The sequence below is a fragment of the Lytechinus pictus genome, chromosome 14, assembly GCF_037042905.1.
Source record: "Lytechinus pictus isolate F3 Inbred chromosome 14, Lp3.0, whole genome shotgun sequence".
Lineage (NCBI taxonomy): Eukaryota > Metazoa > Echinodermata > Echinoidea > Temnopleuroida > Toxopneustidae > Lytechinus > Lytechinus pictus.
Genome location: NC_087258.1, coordinates 23351994 through 23358822, shown reverse-complemented (window position 1 = coordinate 23358822; position 6829 = coordinate 23351994).

Here is a 6829-nt window from a genome sequence, read left to right as displayed (position 1 = left end):
GGGTTCAAATCCCAGCCATGGCGTAATTTCCTTCAGCAAGAAACTGATCCACAGTGTGCTGCACTCAACCCAGGTGAGGTAAATGGGTACCGGTAGGAAGTAATTCCTTAAAAAGCTGTGTGCGCTATGAACGCCTAGCTTAGCCGGGTAATATAGGAGCGCCTTGAGCACCTAACAAGGTGGATATGTGCGCAATATAAATAACCTATATATACAGTGCGTCCCAAAAAAAACTATACACTTTTGAAATGGCTGCCAAATAAAAAAATGTAGCACTTTGGGGGAAAAGACTTATAGATATGGAAAGCCAATAAAGTCAACTTTCAAATGACACCAAAAAGTTGGAAAACTATTCATGCTTGAGCGAGCACTGCCCACTGAAACAAAGGGTATGAAAATTAGGGTGGGCCGGAATTAGCCTTCCAATTTCTTTCAGGTTTTTTTGTTTGGTACTTAAAAGTTGAGGGTTATTTGGTGAATTAAAGATCATTTGTGATCAGTTTGTTGTTTGTGAAAATTTAATGCGTTATTAAATTGAAATTTAATGCATGAGTGATCATGAATTGCAATTTTTAGTGCAGCATTTTGTCTTTATCATGTGGATCTCAACAATGTGTTCATGAGAGTCAGGAGAAGAGGGGGTAATATGACTTAGGTAGGTGAAGTACGTTGATGGGATAAAGGTCAACAGAACATTCAAGCAACCCCTCTCTCCATCTCAACCCCCACCCCCCCCCCCCCACTTCTCTCCTGAGAGATTAAGCTCGGCTAGACTGGGCAGGAATTAGCCTTACAGTTTTTTGGAGTGGTTAGTCCTTTGGAACTTGCTAAGCTAAGGGTGTTAAGCTAAATTGATGAGTAAGATAAGTTTTGGTTTCTTGGGCAAATTTCACGAGTTACTAAATTGAAATTTAATGCATGAGTGAGCCGGAGTTGTAATTTTAGTGTAGCATATTAATCTTTTGGAAATCAGAAGTGTGTTCGTGAGAGGCAGAGTAATATGATGGTACCTGTTACAAGCAAGAGGGCGAGATATGCTAAGACTTGGTTAAAAGGGCATTCCTCTTCTTTTTGTCCTTTTTACATATTAATAGTCATATGTACCATCCCTTCTCCACCTCCATTTCCCAGCCCCCCCCTCTCTCTCTCTCTTTCTCTCTTTTCCTGGATTGTAGCCTATTCAAAACGTAACTGCCAAGTGACCGGTGGCTGATGGTCAATTTTTTTTTTGGAATCATTACCAAGAAATTTAATGATTATGATGATTAATGAAATAATTTATTGAAAAAAAAATGAATGTTTGATTGATCACATTGCACATTGAATGAGTTGATTTACTAATAAATTGTTGATTCAATGATTGATAGGAAAAAGTTGATGCCCCAATTCAGAATTTATCATTAAATCGACATTCTGCTCTGGACTTCACGCATACATGACAATAGCCATCAGTCTCACAACAGGAGGGGAAGATGGGAAAGAGGGAGGGGGAGGGTGGGAAAGAGGGAGGGGGCGGGGACTCAATGTTCTGTTGACCCTTATTCCATCAACCTGCTTCTCCCACTTAAATCCTATCTCACCCCCTATCCTCCAGACTCCCATGAACACATTGCTGAGATCCACATGATAAAGTTGAAATGCTGCCCAAAAAAGAGATCAAAATGATAAAGTTGAAATGCTGCCCCAAAAGTATAATTTATGCTCACTAATGCATTAAAGTTCAATTTAATAATTTATGAAATTGGCTTATGCAACCAAAACTGGTCATGGTTGATCATTAATTTATCACAACGCCCTTAACTTTGCAAGTTTAAAAGGATTTGCCTCTTAAAAACTGACACAAATTGGAAGGCTAATTCCAGCCCACCCTAATTTTCATACCCTTTGTTTCAGTGGGCAGTGCTCGCTCAAGCATGAATAGTTTTCCAACTTTTTGGTGTCATTTGAAAGTTGACTTTATTGGCTTTCCATATATGTAAGTCTTTTTCAGCAAAGTGCTCCATTTTTTATTTGGCAGCCATTTCAAAAGTGTATAGTTTTTTTTGGGACGCACTGTAGATAGAGAACCATTTGTAAAGACAAATAACTACATTGGGAACAAGAGAGGAGGGGGGGGGGGGCAAGAGTGTGCAGAGGGAGAGGGGTAGGGAAATAGCCATGGGGGGTCAATTGAAATCATGTCATGAAGGGGAAAAAAGGCCTATGTACTGATCCTTTACAGTGAATATATTGTGTCAGAAAGTTCACCAATTTGTATATTACTATTAGTCCTTTTCAATAAGCATAACTTTTCCAAATGCAAGATGGACACCCTCCTCTTAGATTCCTCTCCCCCCTCCCCCCGAGAATTTATGTCAGAAACTAAAGTTCACCAAATTGCATCCTAGCCCTTTTCGATATTAGCATTCTCTTCCATAAAGCAGGGGTGTGAGAGTTCAGATTTTTATCTGATATCAGATTTTTTTTTCAGCTTAATTTCAGTTTATTTTTGGCATTCCTCTGTACAAAAAGTATGGGAGCTCTTTCTATTTCAGACTTTTTCAACACTCTTCAGCTTTTTTCAGATCTTTTTATTTGTGACCACTCACACCCCTGATAAAGGAAAGGAGACATAATTTCCTTTCAGACCCCCTCCCCCCAACATAAATAAATTACATGTATGTAGCATCATTATGGTTTATGCATGTTACAGAGAAGAGGCAGATAGCGTGGAGTGGGGTAGGGGGAAGGGTTGTCACAGTCAGTGAATAGATGAAAGAGCAATGGGGACGGAAGGGGGTGGGGTGGATGAATGTGTGCGATGTTAAAATGAGAGGGGGGGGGGTGCATTGTTCGTATAGGTGGGTAGGAACGAAAGAAGAGAGAGAGTCAGAAATAGATAGAGAGAGAGAGATGGAGGGGTAGAAGAGATTGAAAATAAGGGGTGAGATGAAAATTAAATAAGTTATTGAGAAGGTGAAGGAACAAAAAATATAACATGAAAGAAGCAATTATTAAGAAATTGAGCTTGATCATGAAATACATGCATTATCAACACTAAGCCAGTTCGTAGTACCATTCTGTGCATGATCAGAAGATTCTGCGCATGATCAGAAGAGGGTCATTGTTACTAAAGTGACATGATGGTTATTTAATGAGATAAGCACCAACTTTGATGTCTTGTTTATTCATATATTCTTTTGAACTGTGTTTTTTTATTCGATCCACAAAAAAAACCAATGCTTCCACCAGCGACTGGTATTTCACAGTTGGCCAGGGACATAACACCACCATAGTTATAACAAAATGCCAAAGTAGAAATGCAACAAATACCTTCATAGAGTGTTCATTGGTGTGCTATTCTAGTCACCTAGTCTATTAAATTTCTTCATCCTGCTATGTGAGGCATGCTTACATAATATCTTGCTTTGAAATCTGCCCATCAAAATGAAAGAAATGAAAGGTCATTTGACCAAAATTGCCCATGAAGTAACTACGAACTGGTCTAAAGGGAACAGAGGCCTTATTCAAGATGCATGATGTAGGCCAATGACAATGGATTTCCCAGGTCATTTATCATGGTATGAATCATAATTACACATTTTGTAACTGTGTAAGACAGTTCACTGGCCAAGACACTGCGGTAGCAGCCATAGCGAACACAATTCCCATCAGATCAATGGTATCATCTCCATAATGCGTAAAATACTGAATGATTGATGAGCACTGGGTAATTATCATCATTGGGGGTGCTTAACGTGACATTGTCTGCCCAGCTATGCTGATGTGATATCAGAATTGCCCTTGCCCCTGATGAGCTCCTTGTTGGGTGGCTTATTATGTTCCTGAAACTCACACCCAGTTTTGGCCATGAATTGTGAACCGCCATTTAGAGATAGGTTTCAATCTTTGAGATTATACATTCATCATTGATGCAAAGTCAATATCCATATCAAAGCATTGTTTTCTTGAATAACCCAAACCCTTGCATACTTGATATCCTCTTCTCTTCTGTCTCCCTCTGTCTCCGTTGATCTCATTTTCCTCTCTGCCCTTTCCCCTCCCTCCTCCTTCGCCCCCTCCTACCCCACTCAACCCTCCTCCCATCCCCCCACCTCTTCCCCTCCTATTTTTTTCTCCAAAGTCACTATCCATATTAAAGCATTTTCATTAATCTCTTTCTTCTTTCATTTTCATCGCCTTCCTCTTCCCTTCTCTCCCCCTCATCCCCTCACCTCTTTTTTATCCTCTCCTCCTTCCTCCTCCATTCCTTTCCTTTCCCCTCTTTCTCCTCCTTCCCTTCCTCCTCTTCATTCTCCTTCCTCCCCTCTTCCTCCTCCCATCCCCTCACCTAGTTTTTTTTATCCTCTCCTCCTCCATTCCTTTCCCCTCTTTCTCCTCCTTCCCTTCCTCCTCTTCATTCTCCTTCCTCCTCCCATCCCCTCACCTCTTTTTTATCCTCTCCTTCCTCCTCAATCCCTTTCCTTTCCCCTCTTTATCCTCCTTCCCTTCCTCCGCTTCCATCCCCCTTTTCCTCCTCTCATCACCTCTCCTCCTCCCATCACCTTTATCCTCTACTACTTCCACCACCTCTTCCTATCCTCCCCTCTCATCACCCCTTCCTCTTCCATCCCCCTTTTCCTCCTCTCATCACCTCTCCTCCTCCCATCACCTCACATCTTTCTCCTCTACTACTTCCACCCCTCTTCCTATCCTTTCCTCTCATCACCTCTTCCTCTTCCACCCCCCTTTTCCTCCTCTCATCACCTCTCCCCCTCCCATCACCCCACCTCTTTCTCCTCTACTACTTCCACCCCCTGTTCCTATCCTCCCCTCTCATCACCCCTTCCTCTTTCATCCCCCTTTTCCTCCTATCATCACCTCACCTCTCCCCCTCCCATCACCCCACCTCTTTCTCCTCTACTACTTCCACACCCTCTTCATATCCTCCCCTCTCATCACCCCTTCCTCTTTCATCCCCCTTTTCCTCCTCTCATCACCTCTCCTCCTCCCATCACCTTTCTCCTCTACTACTTCCACCACCTCTTCCTATCCTCCCCTCTCATCACCCCTTCCTCTTCCATCCCCCTTTTCCTCCTCTCATCACCTCTCCTCCTCCCATCACCTCACATCTTTCTCCTCTACTACTTCCACCCCTCTTCCTATCCTTTCCTCTCATCACCTCTTCCTCTTCCACCCCCCTTTTCCTCCTCTCATCACCTCTCCCCCTCCCATCACCCCACCTCTTTCTCCTCTACTACTTCCACCCCCTGTTCCTATCCTCCCCTCTCATCACCCCTTCCTCTTTCATCCCCCTTTTCCTCCTATCATCACCTCACCTCTCCCCCTCCCATCACCCCACCTCTTTCTCCTCTACTACTTCCACACCCTCTTCATATCCTCCCCTCTCATCACCCCTTCCTCTTTCATCCCCCTTTTCCTCCTCTCATCACCTCTCCTCCTCCCATCACCTTTCTCCTCTACTACTTCCACCCCCTCTTCCTATCCTCCCCTCTCATCACCCCTTCCTCTTTCATCCCCCTTTTCCTCCTCTCACCACCTCTTTCTCCTCTACTACTTCCACACCCTCTTCCTATCCTTTCCTCTCATCACCCCTTCCTCTTCCATCCCCCTTTTCCTCCTCTCACCACCTCTCCTCCTCCCATCACCACACCTCTTTCTCCTCTACTACTTCCACCCCCTCTTCCTATCCTCCCCTCTCATCACCCCTTCCTCTTTCATCCCCCTTTTCCTCCTCTCATCACCTCTCCTTCTCCCATCACCTTTCTCCTCTACTACTTCCACCACCTCTTCCTATCCTCCCCCCTCATCACCCCTTCCTCTTCTATCCCCCTTTTCCTCCTATCATCACCTCTCCTCCTCCCATCACCCCACCTCTTTCTCCTCTACTACTTCCACCCCCTCTTCCTATCCTCCCCTCTCATCACCCCTTCCTCTTTCATCCCCCTTTTCCTCCTCTCATCACCTCTCCTCCTCCTATCACCTTTCTCCTCTACTACTTCCACCACCTCTTCCTATCCTCCCCCCTCATCACCCCTTCCTCTTCCATCCCCCTTTTCCTCCTCTCACCACCTCTTTCTCCTCTACTACTTCCACCCCCTCTTCCTACCCTCCCCTCTCATCACCCCTTCCTCTTCCATCCCCCTTTTCCTCCTCTCATCACCTCTCCTCCTCCCATCACCCCACCTCTTTCCCCTCTACTACTTCCACCCCCATTTCCTATCCTCCCCTCTCATCACCTCTTCCTCTTCCATCCCCCTTTTCCTCCTATCATCTCCCCCATTTTTCTCCTTGATCCTCCTTCCCTCTTCCCCTTTTCTTCCACTCTCCCTTCGGATGTATGATCCTCCTTCTCTCCCATTCTTTCTCCTCCTCCATCCCCTCCTCTTATCCTCCCATTTTCCTCTTCTGCCTCATTCTCTTCCTCCTCCTCCTCCTCCTCTACTCCCCTTTCCTTCTTTTTCTTCCCCTCTCCCTCCCAAATTATCATACTTCTCATTCTCATCGCCCCCTCCTCCTCGTCATCATCAATATCATTCTATTACCAGTTCAAATACAAATACAGTATACCCCGATAAGAAATGGCTTCAATTGCAATTCAATAACACATCACACAACTATCAGAACAGGGTCATTCTGTAAAACAATGCAATGAAATACCTTTGTTCACTTCATGTCACCTTGTTGTAATTATAAAACAAAAAAGACTCTAACTCTTCAATCCAATGGAATCCAATAGTATTATATTTATTTTTCATCATAACAATAGTACATGATAGACCCACTTCCAGACTAAGCGATTCTATTTGCAAATTCATATAAATATGAC